The 19725-nt window shown below is 38.1% G+C and overlaps 1 long non-coding RNA gene across 1 annotated transcript; it reads left to right on the top strand.

The window, feature by feature from the left end:
• The first annotated feature begins 18491 nt into the window (after positions 1 to 18491).
• LOC141595857 (uncharacterized) lies at positions 18492 to 19179 on the top strand. The gene is made up of 2 exons (XR_012522322.1): positions 18492 to 18736; positions 18968 to 19179. It is a non-coding gene; the product is annotated as an uncharacterized LOC141595857 (long non-coding RNA).
• Positions 19180 to 19725: the final 546 nt, after the last annotated feature.

Raw genomic sequence — 19725 nt, forward strand, 5'->3', positions numbered from 1 at the left:
AATATTTTTAATCCTCTAACAAAAAGGTCTGGGATTTATTCACGTATGACGAATGCACCTTGATTGACAAATTCTACAAACTTATTGGTCGAGTCAAACAAGCGAGTAAACAACGATATTGTAAAGTTAACCTACCAGACTATCATACATAAAATTTCGTTCTTGGTTTTAAATATATTTTGACTGCACCCAACACCATGACATAAAGGATTAAGTGTATTTAACTACACCAATTTTACTAATATTCGTTACCTGTCATGCTAATATTAACGTACCATGTTGACACACAACTCACTTAAATCACCACGTTACATTTCCCGTTTGGACATTCGTAATTAACCACAACCCACCAATTCGCTACGTGAACGAACAACATGACTAAATTATCCCACTACTTATGACTCCGTTCTAGTTTCATTCCTCCAGACTAGCAATTATCATGGACACATACCACCAGACACTGGCTGGAAATCTCATTCTGAATTTATACTCACACGACAAAATTTAACTTCTTTTTCAAAACTTTTACTTTCTTACGGGACGGTGAAAAACTTTCCTAACATAAATCTTATAACAGGCCGTCATAGAATCCATTTACAGCTTACTAAGAAACTCAAAAGCAGATAAACTTAATTCAATTCCTTTAAACAAAACAAGCTTAGGTGTCGACTCATATATCGTAATTTACAGGTTCATCTTATTCATTTCAGTCCTATCTTTACTAATGAGCGATTATTACTTCCATCATCAAGATTTTAGTTGCACTTCTTTACTCAGTTATATTCATGGCTCAATTAAACGTAACTCTAACGACTATCATTTAAACCAATGTATATCATGTGAATCATAAAAAGGTTATCCATTATAATTGCCAATATAATTATCATAAACACTTTTTATTAAAAAATATAATTGATAGTAACGACTCGAGAATATAGATATGTCAAATGTCGTGTTATATCAAACAGTTTCCTTTATATCACACTCATACAATTGCAAGAATCACTTTAGCATTTTATGATAATATAATAACGAACATATCCAATAGGAAATAACACACTGTTTATTATCGTGTCATAGGTTTAGGTTCAATTGAAATCATTCAATGCGATGAAGATAATAATTATAACTATGGGCACACAACTCATATGAAAGACATTAGAACTCAGATGACACCCTACACGTGTGAACATTTAGACACAATCATTACTACCATCCATAAGTAAACATTTAAACATAATTATTATAATTATCCATGTGAGTATATTAGCACAATTAAATTAATATTTAACGCCATCTACCTTACCAAGATATGACCATTAAATTTTATATTTATATATATCCGACCACTATGCAATAATGATGAATACGCCAGAGATATTACAACATGCCAAATGTATATAAAATATGCAAACAACTGGACTCGTATAAAATATTTCACCCTTGATTAAAAATCAATTTAAGCTATTCAATTTTACTCATACTATCATGCCAACAATGTTATCAACTAAGTTTTAATTTTATCACTTGTTAAAATACATAACTACTGAACATGCGTGCTACTATCGTCATATAAAACATTATAAATTCACATTACTAAGGCTCATGAATTACTCAAACAACTGTATGAAAATTCAACATAGAACGCACATTTTAAATGTTTTGATTTACGTTGTACCTTCCAAAAATCACGAATAAATAATTGTTCGATTAAAACTTGATTCATATTACTTTTATAAAACATGATGAGTTCAAAACACAGGGAAAAATAATTAGGTTTAAAGCATAAGAATTCCATTTTTAAAGAATTTTACAACTCAGTTGGTCCAAACAAACATGTGACAGCTATTGGTCCAAGACTTGGGTCAGTTTGCAAAATTTATTATTTAATATTGAAACATCAAGATTTTTCGTGGCTTATTAATTTGAAAACATATGCGAATCTTCTGATCGATGGAGTTGGAATTATGTAAAAATTATTAATACAATTTAAATGAGGATTTTTACAAAATCGTTGGTCAAAACATCACTGCACAGAACTTCCTAACCACAGCTTACTAAAATAATTATTACTCCTAATCCGTATATCCTATAAGCATGAAACCAACGTCAAATGATCACTAACTCCCAAGACTATCTCTCATAAAATTTTCATCCATAGGCAATAAACATAAAAGAAATGGCAGTAAGGTCAATTAAAGAGTAACATCAACTAAACGAGTTTCAGCACTATGTCATTCATTTTCTATGTCCCAATTCTTACAACTATACTATCGATACTAATCCATCCTAACTTAAATCTCACACTGTACAGTTCGTAACTTCTACCCCATAGAATCCCTTCGCATCTCGATCTTACTCCGTATATCTAACTCACGATTGCTATGACTATAAATATGCAATTCAATAGTGTTTCTAATTACTACCACAAGACTATACTAGCATGGCTTTGGGATCACATAACCGTATATTACTTAGTCATAGTAGTGCTATCAACACATCATTCATACAATTTACTTACCGTAGCGTTGTCCTGCAATAATCAATGTATCAATCAATTAACACTTAGGCAACGATATATGAATTTCCTGTTCATCCTCAAGCAACTTTTCTACCCTTTCTCTCGTATACACTCATGGTTTCCGGTTCAACTGAGAGGACCACTGGTTCGGTGTGAGGGGGCCCCTAACTCATACCTTACCGTAGTGTGCTCCTAACAGTTCTATCCCGGGGTTCATTTTATTTAGACACATCCTATGTTCATTGGGCTCATTGGTTTAGGCCTGAGGATCGTTCGCTCTGATACCACTTTGTTGTTGGTTAATATCCGTATACTACCCTTTAATTGTAGGACTATAACGCAAATTTCATATGTAATTTATAGTCATAAAACAAAATAACAAGGAAACGATAAAGATTAGAATCAACCTCGGGTCCTTATAGTGCGGCGTAAAGAACAGAAATCAAATGAGAGATTCCCTCCTAATTGTTGCACCCAAGACTTGTCCGAGATATGCCCTTGTGCTAGATGGTGTTCTCCGATTGCCTTGCAATATTGGGAGAACTGATGTGAGTTTTTCGAGATGAGAGATCTCGGTTTTTCAGAGGAGAATGCTCTTCAAAACCCTAGTTTTATTTTTCCAAATGAATTAGGTTTCAAAAGGAGAAGAAACCTCTCCTTTTGATGACCTCGGTCCGCGGGTCACTAGAGGGGGAAGTGGGCTTTCCACTTTCTCCTCATTTAACTCGTGATCCGACTGATCCGACTCGTCTCGCTAAATGTATATGACGCGGTTTCTTATTATAAATCGTCATCGGTTATCGGCTATTAAAACATCAACTAATAACACGGGTTAGTTGAAGTATTAATACATGTCCGACAAAAAAACGATATTGTATAATTAATATTCAATATACATTTAACTAAATATAAAACGCTTATATTTAATTTTACGAATTAACTGGTTAATTCGCCTTAGCCCATGATATTTAATCCGTATTAAATATAATATCTCAACATCACATTTTGACTAATTACTAGTCAAATAACTCGGACTAACTGGTTAGTCAATTTTGGCATCTACATGACAGTATTTTCATACTGTCACGTCTCTCAAACGTATCCTATAGGTGTGACTTTTAGGGACCAGTTGATCACCGCCATCTGTATGACAATAACGTCAAACTTATCTAGCAAGCCAACCGTTATTGATAAACGTGGATCAATTGATAATAATACCAAAGTATGCCCTTTGATCCTTTTAGAGGTTTATAAGTCCTTGCACTAATTGTTAAGGACACCAACCCCAACAAGCTCCCACTTGTCCGTACAAGTGTATGTGCAATGACGTTATCCGCACTAACCGGAGGACACAAGCTCCAACAAACTCCCACTTGTCCGTACAAGTGTATGTGCGATAACCGATCCTCATATTCATTTAAAATTTCTCCCACTCAATGTAAAACAATTTGCAGATCCGGATCCACAAAGGTCGTATTTTACAATCGATCCGTATCAAGAGTGGTTTCCCCGACTAGAGAGTAACTTAACCGATAAAACGAATCCGTATCCGAGCATGGCCATGCATTTCGATTCTGACTCCTCGAGTGGCCCTGAGAAATATCGAGTACCCGATAAAGGCTGAATATTTCCTTCAACTCGACTCCTTCCGATCTAAGCAAGCATGAAATGACCCAGAAAAAAATCTACTTGGCCCCCTGTTACGGATGACCGTGAGAAAGAAACCAAAGTCACCCAAAATCTGCCGTAGTCTCAAGAGACAGACGATAGTCAAAAGAATCGACTCTTAGGATCACCATGGAGGTCCTATCCACGACCGGGCATCGAATGTTATAAAACATTTAGGACTCCACGTCGATGTCACAATAGTGTCCTACGAAATATCCGTATAAATCGCCTCTGTGATTGGTCGACCAACCGGTTGACTTATGGCTCGTTGAACCCACCATCAACCAACGTCACAAAATAATTGCCAGAGTTATCAGCTCATGTGGGCAATTAAGGACTAAAAAGATATGATGTTTGTTCAGTTCACTTTGTGGTGTTCAAAATTGTCGTACAATTCCACATGAAAAACAAAATATATATATAAAATGTCAAAACGATGATGTCGTATAGAGTACAAAGGAGAATGAATCTAATCCATAAAAGAGTACTACAACTCAGGAACACGTTTGATTCCCATGGAATTTACGTGCCCTTCATGCTTATCTTGTCGTAATGCTTTAGTGAGAGGATCTGCTATGTTATCATCGGTAGCAATCTTTTCTATCACTACTTCCTTTTGCTCCACGTAATCCCGGATTAGATGAGCTTTCCGTTGTACATGTCTAGACTTGTTGCTAGACTTTGGCTCCTTAGCTTGGAAGATGGCACCACTATTGTCGCAATAGATGGTGATCGGGTCATTCGAACTAGGCACTACAGAGAGCCCATGTAAGAATTGACGCATCCATATCGCTTCCTTTGTAGCTTCGGACGCGGCATAGTACTCGGACTCGGTCGTAGAATCTGCTTTAATGTGATTTGTTTCGAACTCTTCCAGCTGACTGCAGCGCCATTAAGAGTAAAAACGAATCCAGACTGAGATTTCGAGTCATCTCGATCCGTTTGGAAGCTAGCATCTGCGTAACCGGTTGCGCATAGCCTTTGTTCGCCTCCATAAGTCAATGCCCAATCTTTAGTCCTCCGTAGGTACTTAAGAATGTTCTTGACAGCCAGCCAATGTGGTTCACCTGGATCTTTGTTGGAATCGACTTGTCATACTCAATGCATATGCCACGTCCGGACGTGTGCATATCATGGCATACATGATTGATCCTATAGCCGAAGCATAAGGAATCCGTGTCATGCGCTCTTTCTCTTCCGGTGTCTCTGGTGCCTGAGACTGGCTCAAATGCACCCGGAGCCATAGGAAGGAACCCTTCTTGGTTAGTTAGTCATCTTGAATCTCTCTAGGACTTTGTCTATGTAAGACTCCCGATCGAGAGATAGCATCCGTCGTGATCTATCTCGATAGATACGGATGCCTAGAATTCTTTGTGCCTCTCCCAGATCTTTCATCTGGAAATGGTTTTTCAACCATACTTTCACCGAAGTTAAGAGAGGTATGTCATTCCCAATCAGAAGTATGTCGTCAACATACAATATTAGGAAGACAATCTTGCTCCCACTCGACTTGATATATAGACATGGTTCCTCGACAGATCGAGTAAATCCATTTTCTTTTATCACTTGGTCGAAGCGATGATTCCAACTCCGAGATGCTTGCTTAAGTCCATAAATGGAACGCTTAAGTTTGCATACTTTCTTAGGATGTACTGGATCGATGAGACCTTCGGGTTGTACCATGTAAAACTCTTCCTCCAAAAAGCCGTTTAAGAAGGCGGTTTTCACGTCCATTTGCCAAATTTCATAGTCATGAAAAGCGGCGATCGCTAAGATAATCCGAATGGAACGCAGCATGACTACGGGTGCAAAAATCTCATCGTAGTGCAAACCTGGCACTTGGGTGAAACCTTTAGCAACTAGTCGTGCTTTGTAGATATCTTGTTGACCTTCCACAGAATGCTTTATCTTGTAAAGCCATTTGCATTGAAGGGGACGAACCTTAGCAGGTAAGTCAACAAGATCCCACACGTTGTTCTCATACATGGAGTCCATTTCGGATTGCATGGCCTCAAGCCATAGCTTCGAGTCGAATCTGGTCATGGCACCTTTATAGGTTGCGGGTTCACTACTCGTTAAGAGTAGAACGTCGTCTATATCATGTTCCTCAACCATACCAATGTATCTGTCCGGAGGAATAGAGACTCTTCCCGACCTCCTAGGTTCCTCAGGAATATTCACCGCAGCCGGGATTGAAGGAACAGGTTCCTCCAATGGTTGCTCGGTGTTTGGTTCTGGAATCTCCGACAGGTCGAAGGTTCTATCACTCTTTGCATTCTCGAGAAATTCCTTCTCTAAGAATGTCGCACTAGCCGCAACAAAAACACGTTGTTCGGTTGGCGAATAAAAGTAATGACCAAGCGTTCCTTTAGGATAACCTATAAAGTATGTCTTGACCGATCGCGGGCCGAGCTTATCCTCGTGTCTCCACTTGACATAAGCCTCGCAGCCCCAAACCCGTATAAAGGACAAGTTAGGGACCGTTCCCTTCCATAGTTCATATGGAGTCTTGTCAACAGACTTTAGACGGACTTGATTAAGTATTAGAGCGGTGACAAAGAGCATAACCCCATAATGAATCCGGTAAAACCGTGTGACTCATCATGGATCGAACCATATCAAGTAGTGTTCGATTTCTCCGTTCGGACACACCATTCAATTGAGGTGTTCCAGGTGGAGTTAACTGTAGGGCAATCCCACAGTCCTTTAGGTGTTGATCAAACTCGTGAGAAAGATACTCGCCACCACGATCCGAACGCAGTGTTTTAATCTTTCTACCTAATAGGTTATGTACCCTATTCTGGTATTCCTTGAATTTCTCAAAGGATTCACTTTTGTGCTTCATTAAGTAGACATAGCCATATCTACTTAAGTCGTCCGTGAAAGTGATGAAATACCTATAGCCTTCTCGTGCGGTGATTGACATAGGGCCACATACATCCGTGTGTATGAGCCCTAATAGGTCAGCAGCGCGCATTCCAACACCTTTGAAGGAAATACGAGTCATCTTACCGATGAGACATGATTCACACGTGCCAAATGATTGAAAATCAAAGGCCGAGATAGCTCCATGTTTGATGAGCTGTTTTTTCGCGCGTTCTCATTAATGTGTCCCATACGGGAGTGCCATAGATACGTTTGATCTTTGTCACCAACCTTTAACTTTTTATTCATTACGTGTAATATTTCGGTGGTCGATCTAAAACATAAATTCCATTCATGGAGACTGCCTTTGTCAGAATCATATCGTGTAATGAGAAAATGCAAGTATTATTTTCTATTACAAATGAAAAACCAAGTTTATCAAGTGCGAAAACCAAATAATGTTTTTCGAGAGACTGGGTACATAATAGCAATCATATAATGATAACTCAAATCCGCTAGGAAGCTGGATCACATATGTTCCCCTCGAGACGGCAGCCACTCTTGCTCCATTCCCGACACGCAGTCAACCTCACCCTTTACGAGAGGTTCGAGATTTCGAGCCCCCGCACATGATTACACAGATGAGAACCACAACCAGTATCAAGTACCCAAGTTCCGTAACTTGCGTGGTTAATCTCAATCACATGAATAAAAGTATAAGAAGAGGAAGACATACCAACGGGTTTAACACGACCTGCCTTTAAGTCCTCATGATAAACAGGACATGTGCGTCTCCAATGCCCAATCTTGTGGCAATGATGGCATTCCATGTTTTCATTCTTGCTCTTTGTCGCGCCCGATGAGGTGCTCGACTCACCAGGCCCACTCTTACCTGAACCCGACTTCTTGAACTTCGCCTTACCTCTTTGCTAGGTTTGCCTCGAGCTTTGCCCTTACCCTTGCCCTTGTTTGACACAACGAGAACATCCTGTTTCATGCTCCCACCGAACTTCATGTCCTTCTCGGTCCGTACGAGGAGGGAGTGCGGTTCATGCGAGTTTTCTTCAAATCATTCATATAGTAATTCGCTCTAAATTGCGAATAACCATCGTGGAGTGAGTGAAGAATGCGGTCGATAACAATGTTCTCGCTGATGTTACGATTAAAGGTCTCCGGTTTCTCGACATTCTCAATCATGCTGAGAATGTGTGGGCTAACCGGTTGGCCCTTCTCGAGTCTCGCATCAAAGAAGCGAGTGGTATGCTCATAGGTCACGATTCTCGGTGCTTTCGAGAATTCCTTAGTGAGCGTGGTGAAAATCTTGTTTGCACCATGGGCTATGAAGCGTTTCCGCAAATTGGGTTCCATTGCAAAAATGAGTACGTTTTTAATCGCACCCGCTTCCATACGAAATCATTAAACTTGGTGATTTCAGCGACTCTAGCCGTGGGACCTGGTTTTGCCGGGATGGGCTCTAATAGATATTTGAGCTTCCCGTCGGCGAGCGCAGCAGCATTCCGTAATGCCGCCTCCCGATCCGCGAAGTTGGATCCATCATTCTTCGATCGAGTAGACCGATTCATCCGATTCATGAAGATCCGAAGCCAGGACTCACGGTCCAATGTGGCACTTGGCATTGGGTTTTCGGTAGAACCACCATTTGTTGTTTAGCGTTTTAAAATCGTGATCTACACTTTGAAAAAGAAAGAAAAACAAAACGAAATAAGCAACTCATCGAGGTGATTTAAGTCTATTTTAAAATTCATTTTAACATGTAGACTCTCGCACTTGCATAATTGATCTCCCTCAAGAATGATACAAGTGATCCCAAGACTCAATTTCCGTAAATTGATAAGCCAACTGTTTAGCTAATTCTTCCGTAAGAACTCTCGGTCGATAGATTTCTGTAAATCCTATCTATAGTCCACCATGATCACAGGATCGTACGAGTGACCATAGTGTTGAGATAAAATAGGTCAATCGGTTCCAACTTACCCGACGTAGAAGGGGTCATATTATGCCTACCGACGAAGAAGGGACTCATTGGAGTTTGACCTATAAAGACCGTTCTCAATTTTAGTTTATACGAGGAAGATCCCATCAACAAAATTATAATTCATTTTAAGTGAACGAATAACTAGCGTCTGTCGTGAATGAATTTATTTGGATGATGGCTTTAAAACGTGTGACATGAGAATGTCAATGAAAACTAACTCGTGACCTCTATATGTGTCAGTTTTCATGCAATAAATAGGTGGTTTGGTTTTTAGGCGGAATATGATGCATATTATCGTTGCAAAAAATAAATAAAAGAATGCAATACGTAAATAAAAATTTCCTAGTGTGGCCTATCCTAGTATAAGAACATAATACAACTTTGGAATCCACCGTTGGACCCGAAAAGCTTGTCTTGATGTTCCATCTTGATCCAAGTAGCGGGAGTGAGCATCTGGTCTCCATCTTTGGTCTTCTCAAAAATTACAATTAAAATTACAAAATATAAACCTATTTACATTCTAATTAAAAACTGTAATTACAAGTGAAAAATCCAAAACGGAGATACGAGATCTCAAAATACAACCAAGACCGTGTTCCATCATTACGGTAACACGTTCTACTAAGGCCACACTAAGTTACAACCGTTTGCAAATTAAAATAAATACGTAATAAAAGGGCATTCACGGCATTCAAGATAAACGATAAATAAAAATGCATCAACTAAAAACAAATTCATTCGTGACATAATTCCGTAATTATGTTAAATTTATCCAAACCACCTTTTAATGATTAAAATTCATGTGATAAAACCGCTTCTATCATTTAATTTTAATCCATTACAATCCGTTACTTTAAATACGCTTTAAAATAACTTAATGGTACGTGTGTGAACCGTTTCACAATCATAGCGAGTGTACAATATCCGTATAAAGTACATATTAAGGCCAAAAGAAAATTTAAAGCAAAAAGAATAAATTTTCAAAGCTGTCAAAACAGAAATCCTTCGATCCAGGGACATAAGTGCTCGATCGAGGGACAAAAGGGCTCGATCGACTGAACTGCAAGTCGATCGAGTGGAGGGCCAATCAGAAAGTGCTCGATCGACTAAACTGGTGGTCGATCGAGTACCTTTATCAGCAAATCTGCTCGATCGAGTACGATGACAACTCGATCGAGCAGTGGGGTTTTGAAAGGGGTCGATCGAGTACAACAGGGACTCGATCGAGCAAAAACAAGACAGAAAAACCACTCGATCGATTAAAAACTTGTTCGATCGAGTACAAAACTTTCTGAAAATTTCAAACCCTCGTGAAACAGTTTTGAAACAAAAAACAAACGCAATTTAGATCAAAACTGATTAAAATCAATTCTACAAATTGCTAGACATTAACATATTGTTATAATGATCGTGTAAAACAACAATATGCATAATATCCAAACGAAAACAACATCAAACATCCGTGTAAACACAAGACACGGTTTTAAAACCGCAACAGCCAAAACAAAAAAAAATTCTGCCGTGAGAATTACTGTTGCCGCACGGATTTTTAGACAAAGCAAAAATCGTTTCAAGATCGTTTTATGAAAAACACATAGAAAAATTTACGTGGCCTCGCTCTGATACCACTTGTTGGTTAATATCCGTATACTACCCTTTAATTGTAGGACTATAACGCAAATTTCATATGTAATTTATAGTCATAAAACAAAATAACAAGGAAACGATAAAGATTAGAATCAACCTCGGGTCCTTATAGTGCGGCGTAAAGAACAGAAATCAAATGAGATTCCCTCCTAATTGTTGCACCCAAGACTTGTCCGAGATATGCCCTTGTGCTAGATGGTGTTCTCCGATTGCCTTGCAATATTGGGAGAACTGATGTGAGTTTTTCGAGATGAGAGATCTCGGTTTTTCAGAGGAGAATGCTCTTCAAAACCCTAGTTTTATTTTTCCAAATGAATTAGGTTTCAAAAGGAGAAGAAACCTCTCCTTTTGATGACCTCGGTCCGCGGGTCACTAGAGGGGGAAGTGGGCTTTCCACTTTCTCCTCATTTAACTCGTGATCCGACTGATCCGACTCGTCTCGCTAAATGTATATGACGCGGTTTCTTATTATAAATCGTCATCGGTTATCGGCTATTAAAACATCAACTAATAACACGGGTTAGTTGAAGTATTAATACATGTCCGACAAAAACGATATTGTATAATTAATATTCAATATACATTTAACTAAATATAAAACGCTTATATTTAATTTTACGAATTAACTGGTTAATTCGCCTTAGCCCATGATATTTAATCCGTATTAAATATAATATCTCAACATCACATTTTGACTAATTACTAGTCAAATAACTCGGACTAACTGGTTAGTCAATTTTGGCATCTACATGACAGTATTTTCATACTGTCACGTCTCTCAAACGTATCCTATAGGTGTGACTTTTAGGGACCAGTTGATCACCGCCATCTGTATGACAATAACGTCAAACTTATCTAGCAAGCCAACCGTTATTGATAAACGTGGATCAACTGATAATAATACCAAAGTATGCCATTTGATCCTTTTAGAGGTTTATAAGTCCTTGCACTAACTGTTAAGGACACCAACCCCAACAAGCTCCCACTTGTCCGTACAAGTGTATGTGCAATGACGTTATCCGCACTAACTGGAGGACACAAGCTCCAACATTTGTAACACCCTGATTTATAAAAGAAGTCCTCGTCAAGACATTCTCTAATAAAACGGACTGTTACCATCTCGGTTTCCCGAGGTAGTGAATAACAAATTAAACTCCAAGGCAATTTATATAATATTTTAACTTAATTATTACAAATCTTCTTTTCAACTCAAATTACAAGAACTGACATAAATAAAAGTGAAAGTCTTCTAGATGATGATCTAGCTACTAAGTCGTCTGATCCAGTGTCTCACGCCCATTAAGCTCCCGTCCTATCTCTTAAACCTGTCAAGTCTGCTCCCCATAAAACGGTTCATCACAGGTGTTCACGAATACACAGGGTCAACCACGAGGTTGAGTAGGGAAAACAATAAAACAATAAAATATGATATGCATGATACTCCGTCACCTCCATCTCCATCTCCATCACAACTCAATCACACACATCTCATACCCCGAAACGCCCAGCCATACCGATCCCCGGTAGACTATATATCGACCGAAGCCGATCTCGCACTCAACAATGAGAGACACCAGGGCAAGTCTGCGCAACCCGCCCGGGCCTTATCACAACATCACATCGTATCTCAACATCGTCACCACCACATCATCCTCCAACTCCAATGCATATGAAATGCTCAACAATAATTAATGCAATGCAATATGTATATAAATCATCGAATCGATAAATCATAAAGTCATGCCAGTTACCCGATGTTGTGATATCATACTCAATACGATCAAATCAATCAATCACCTTCCCGAATATAAATGATAACGTAATTCAACCACCATGAAACAAGTCAACACAATTCGATCAATAACGATAATAGAGTAAGTGTATTTCCCTACCTCAAAGTGCCATCAATTCCAATTAAGCAGTTAAGCAGTCCAGAAAGTAAAGCAATGAATTGATTATCGATCCTTCACGAATCCGTCACCTAGAACAATTATAATATTTATAATTACTAACTATTAAATATAGACATCCCCCAAAATGGAAACTTTCCCGATATAGTAACTTTCCTCTTTTAACAAACCCAACTCAAAACCAAACTTGAATTATTTAACTGACTCGGGAATTAAATTGGATAGCCAATATGATAATTAAATGAATTATATGATTTAATAAAACCCGAATCAAACATAGAACAACTCGAACAATCCCGACTCAAAACCCGTCTTCAATTATTTTAATTAACTCGGGAATTAAATTAATTAATTAAAAGTATGATCAATAAACAATTTGTATCGATTAATTATGAAAACCCGTCTTTAAATAACTCGGAAATTAATTTAACTACTAAATACGATAATTTAAATAATAAAGAAAACGAATCAAACCCGGCTACGCACGCACCCTCTTCAACTCGACACAACTCCCTCCAACAACCACCAGCCCTCACCGCCGACCACCAGGCCTGACACCAGGTCTGGCCTGGCCACCTCCGACCACCACCAACGTGGTCGACCCACGCCGTGGTCGAACCACCACCACCAACACCCCATGTCTGCAACTCTGCCGCCACAAAACCCCACAACAGCCCACCTTCAACTCGTCTGCCACCACGACACACTCGCCTGACCCACAAGCCACCACCACCACCAGAGTCATGGCCAACCCAAGACCCCCAGACGCACGGCGTCACCGGCTCGACCTCCCCCTAGTCTCCGGTGATGCCCCCACAACCTCTGCCTGACACGCCCATAACCCGTTTGCTACCCATGTCGATGCCGCCTTTTACAGCCACAAACACCACCTATAACCACCCTAACCACCACCAATACACTCGTCCCTTACCACCCATTACCCCTACCCTGCTAACAACCACCAGCAACACCTCCCCTAGTCACGAAATAACAACCAAAACCCGACACCAAATGCGAAAAACAGAGGAGAGAGGTTGTACCATTACCTTTCCGTCACCACCACCGCCACCATAGCCGCCTAAGAACGTCGACGACCACTCCTAGCCCTTCCTTGCTGCACTGACGATACCCACGCTCTCTCTCTCTCTCCCTCGAATTATGTGAGAGCTGAGATTGGATCTCAAGAAAAGAGGGAGGCGGGTTGAGGGTGTGTGAGCTGAGGGAGGCGGGTTGGGGTAGGTACTATTAGGGTTAGGGTTATTATTAGGGCTAGGGTTATTAGGGTTAAGGGTTAATTGGGCTGGACATGTATTGGGCCAGCTCAAATGGGTCGATGTTTAATTGTCTAGCTCACCTTTCGAATTCCTTATAAACCCGTCTTAATTAACTTAGCTTGATAACTTAACATAATTCTCGACTAACAATTAACCCGACATAATTAGTAATATAAAATGTATAATAATTAATATATAATAATATCCATTTTAATTTATTATCTAATATCCATTTAATTTATTATATAAAATACGGGGTATTACAAAAGCTCTCCCTCGCACGTACATATCATGAAAGGTCGAGTCGTGAACCTCTGCATAATAGTTCATGTAATTTTCCAAACGTAGCAGATGCTCTTCTAGCGGTCGAGTAGTATCCATAGTTAATTCGGAAGGGTGGATATTAGGAAATTTAGCCATCGCAAACTGTCAAGACAAAATTTAGGAAACAAATAACATTAATACATAAAATTAGTTATTTGTTTCCTAAATTTTGTCTTGACAGTTTGCGATGGCTAAATTTCCTAATATCCACCCTTCCGAATTAACTATGGATACTACTCGACCGCTAGAAGAGCATCTGCTACGTTTGAAAAATTACATGAACTATTATGCAGAGGTTCACGACTCGACCTTTCATGATATGTACGTCTTGAGGAGAGCTTTAATCCTTACCTTACCACATACTGGAGCTTGGGGTAGATTAAGGGAGAAATATATGCATGAAATCCAGGAATTTCACCTAAGATTTGGGAATGGTTATCCAGAGATACCAAGTAAATGAGTAAATTAAAAATTACTCCCTTATAAGTTGCACTTTTCTAAACTTACTCCCTTATAAGTTTTTTTTTTTAAATTACTCCCTTAAGTTGATCTCAGACAAAAAATTGCTACCAAACTAGTTCTCAGGTGAAAAAAATATTAAATGGACGAAATTACCCTTTGAAAAAATTACTCTCTTCCTCTAACCAAGCAACTTCTCAATCACTCTCTTCATTTTCTTTCGCATCTCCCTGATCCACCCTGTTGCCAGGCCACCAGCCACCACACAACCTTCACCACCGTACCGCCGTCACCCCAAAGATGAAGTCAGAAAAGCAACCGACGTACAAGAAATTTACGGAAGAAGAAGAGTGAGTATTAAAATGACGTTGGGTTTTGGAATTTGTCGATTTTGATTGGGGAAAATCTCGTGCAAAGACTTTTTACAACATCATTATCCTTCAATTTTGGAATTTATTTGTTACGCCTATCCTGTTATATGAATGACGTATCCTTCTACTTTTCGGCATTAAATCGTCAAATTAAACTTCGGCATCTCCCTGATCCATCCTGCTGCCACCAGCCACCGCACCACTGCACAACCTTCACCACGGCGTACCACCGTCATCTCAACCACCCCCACCGAACAAATTCAAAGATTAGCTAATATCTCCGGGGCGTTGCCGGCAAAATAAAACGCAAATAGGGCGAGAAAGGAGAGATAGGGGCGGCTAACGGGGGTTCTCATGAGGAAGGGGAAGGGCTGGTGGTGGGGTGTTAGAGAGGAAGGACGGGGTGGCGGTTGATGGGGGCAGTTGGGCGAGATAAGGAAGAAGGTGAAGCCGTGAAGGAATATAGGGGCATTTTTGTCCTAAATTTAGAGAAATGGAGGGAAAATTCAAAAAGAGACGTAAATATTCACCGGAGTTGAAAAATGGTAGCAACTTTTTGTCTGAGGTCAACTTAAGGGAGTAATTTAGAAAAAAAAACTTATAAGGGAGTAAGTTTAGAAAAGTGGAACTTATAAGGGAGTAATTTTTAATTTACTCAAACACCTTTAATTGCAACACATGGGCCTTTAATTTTATTTCACTATAAAAGTAACATGTACAACAAATTAAACACTCGTTGATGAATAGCGACATATTTTTTCAATCGCTATTTCTCCCGTTCTTTGTAGTGACATAAAACACATATGGTTCTTTGAGTTATAATGCTATCCACCTGCTGTAGCCGGTAGGTGAGTACTAACATAAAACACATGACGATAAGACACAAATAGGGCGACACACAACTTGAAATAACAGACAATAACTTGTTGCATATTAATGCAGCTTATTCTGGTGGAACGACGTAAAGGCCAAACGTGAAGCTACCCATTGTCTCTACACAGGCACTATAGTATCGTTCCCGTCATCCCTCACCTTCATGCATGTAAAAATAAAATTAGCAAATGAAAGAAATATACTCTCTCCGTCTCAGTGATATGTTTCCACTTATTTCTCCTTTACAAGATTCAGGAAGTTTAAAATATCAGCGGGACAAAGAGAGTATATAGATAGAAAATACATTTATTTAATTAAATATCGCTTCTAAAACCGCGCAAATTAAAATAAAAAGATGAAGGGAGAATATTTTTACCTGGCTAGGGACATCTTGCACAATCGGATAAAGTCTAAAAATTGTGACATTTTCATGAGGAAAAGAGGGAGCCATTTTTAGGATTGAGATTGAGATTTTACCGTTTTTTTTATAATTAATTGTATACTTGAGGTGGGTTTGGTTGCCTATGTTATACTGGACAAATTTATTTATAGGACAATTTCTGCTGCCAATGCGATTATACATTCTACGTGGCATGCATGCATTTTTAATAACCACATTAATTTTGCATGCAATAACATTTTACGTGGCAGTTTTAATTTCCACGTAGCATTGCACATTTGCACTACATTCTACGTGCATGCAGTTTTGAGGTAAATTATACGTGCGAGGAGGATGATGCATGGTACTCTCTTCTTTAAATTTTTCTTATAATAAATAGTTATTAAATTTAATAAATTATAAAAAATATATCATTATTCATAATTTTTATTTTTCTATAAGTAGAGATCATATTTGATATATTTTGTTATTTATTTCAATTTTTCTCATATATTCACATCACGAAATTGACATATTCATATCATATCACATAACTATTTGTATTCCTTTAAATTATTTTGTATTATGTGGTTTTGATATGGAATAAAACGTTCAAGATCGTCATTGTTCAATATATTTGAACAAATAGAGTCATATTCAGTAAACTATAAAGCCATATTCACTAAACTAAAAGTGAATATAATAGAGGCATGAGATGAATATCACACTACATAATAATGAAAAATAAGGTAAATGAAAAGATAAAGAAAGAGGATGATAATAATGAAAAATAAGGTAAATGAAAAGATATTGAGGTGTCATAAAAATAGAGGAGATAAAGAAAAAGGATGATAATAAAGAAAAATAAGGTAAATGAAAAGATATTGAGGTTTCATAAAAATAGAGGGTGAGTAAAAAATAAGAGGAAGGTAACCTCCTTTCTTTCTATTGTGGGTGCTCTTAGAGTTTTGGATGATAATCAGATAATCGTGTGAGGATATCAATGATTATGTCGGAAGGGAGTGTAGGGGACGCCATGGATGAACAAAGCAGGAAATAGTGGTGCTCTTTTATCAAAATAGTGTTGAAAAATAAAGGTAAATTTAATGAAAATAACTCAATTTTTAGGTTATCTTCCGAAAATAACCCAACATTACCACTTTGATAAATATAACCCAACCTTTAAACATGTTTTCTGAAACTGACCCATATTTATTTGTTACTTAAAATATTTTAAGAATAAACGTAGAAATTTAAAATTTACTATAAATTTTGATTTTTAATTGTTTTTAATTTATCTAGAAACTAAAAAGGCCAAAGTTTAATGTTTGTTATGCTAATTTATTTTTTATGTAAATATTTTTAAATTTGTGTATCGTTTTAAATGGATCATTATACGAACATGAATTACCCTCTTAATTAAACACGTCATACTATATGGAGGATTGGTGACGTGAAATTTTGGTAATGCAAGGTGACATTCAGTAATGTGATGTGACATTGTCTACATGGCTTTTAAGTTTTACTGGAGTGATAGAGCGACACCGGGTGTTACCGAGTTCGATAACACCCGAATTAAAAAAATTGGAAAAAATAAGTTTTCGTTTTTGCGCCAAAATCATAGGGATAAAATTGTAATTCACAATCTATTATATTCATAAATTAAAATACAGTATAAAACATACTAATAAAAACTAAATTATACATGGCCTAATCATACATTCATAGTTTCATACGTTTATCTTCATCAAATAATAACAATCGCTTGTTTATCATCATCAAATTAGTCATACGTTTGTCTACATCATATCATAACAAACAGTTATTTATCTTCATCATATCATACATTCATACGTCTTATCAATTTAACAAAAAAAAAGGAGAGAATTCAATTGTTAAATGACGATTGCCAGAGAATATTGTTAAAGGACAATTAGCCTACGATAATTTTCTTCAAATGTATCTCACCTCATAATATACAAACATCATGACCTTAAGGTGATTAGTAGGGATGTCACTGGGGCGGGTTAATGCGGATACCGCCCCGCACCCGCCCCAATTGGGCGGATATGGGTGATACATAAATGGGTGATGGGGCGGGTGTAGGTGTTTGGTGACCACACGGGGTAGTGGGGCGGGGACGGGTTTTGCTTATCACCCGCCCCGCCCCGTACCCGCCCCGTACCCGCCTGCCCCGCCTGCCATACCCATTAATATATTGGCCAGTTGGCCACTGACCGACAAATTTGAATTGCACAACAGCACAACAAATAAATAATGTTGTATGGCCTTTATCTTTATAAAAGTCCTAGTGGCCCATGTTGCTCTTATCTTTTAGTACTACTTTGTCTACTTGACTACTTACTTCTACCTTCCAAATCCAAATCAAAATTAGGTTAAAAAAAAAATTGGTACTCACCTCAGTCACCTGCAGCCACGCCATTTTCAGGTAATTTCCTTTTTTTTTTTATTGTTTTTCCTTATTCATTCTTCTTCTTTTTTGTTTCTTCAATTATTTTGTTGTATTGCATCTTCCGTTCTCCCTTTATTTTTATAGATGTATAGGTTTCATTTTGTTTCAATGATTTTTATTGTTTGTAGATTTTCATTTTATGATTTGATGAAGTAATATGTTGGTTTAGTATCATTAACTTCTGATTACTACCTTATAATGTTGTAGTTTTCAATCGTATGACATTGAGGAGGATGAAGATTGTTTCACGGACGAAGAGGGCTGATTTTAGACTACAAATTGAAGAAATGCTGATTTAGTTGCGAAAATTGGTGTATTAAATTTCTCGGATAATCACTTCGATTTTGGACTGTAAACTTTTCTAAGAATTTGTGCTTTTGGACTGTAAATTTTTCTCAGCATTCTCAATTTTCAATGTATTTGGAGTTTTTGGACTGTAAAATTTTCTAAGTATTGCTTTTGGACTGTAAAATTTGGGCGGGTGATCCGGGTATGGGGCGGGTTATCTGGGCCTTGCCATGGATTGGGGCAGGTAAAGGTTTATAGGTGTCGCCTGGCAGGCAGGCAACGAAATAGAAAAGTTGACCCATCACGGGTCGCGGGCCGGGTGCGGGGGATAAAATTGCTGGTGGGTATGGGTCTGGGATATGCATTACCCGCCCCGCCCCGCCCCAATGACATCCCTAGTGATTAGGCGCTAATACCAGTAATTTGGAACCACTCATTATTCATATATAGATATGCTTTTGGTTGAAGATTAAGCAAAACTTTGGTGATGAACTTAATTTGCTCCACCAAAAACGCATGCATATCTTTCAATATCAGTTTTTTTAAATATTATTATCAATTGTTGTTACAATTAATGATTATTGTTGATTTCCTGAATTACCCTTTGCAACTAATTACTTTGAAATTCGAATTTCGATAGAGGTAAAGCAAAATACTCAAGTAATTTCTAATAATAC

The sequence above is a fragment of the Silene latifolia genome, chromosome 8, assembly GCF_048544455.1.
Source record: "Silene latifolia isolate original U9 population chromosome 8, ASM4854445v1, whole genome shotgun sequence".
Classification (NCBI taxonomy): domain Eukaryota; kingdom Viridiplantae; phylum Streptophyta; class Magnoliopsida; order Caryophyllales; family Caryophyllaceae; genus Silene; species Silene latifolia.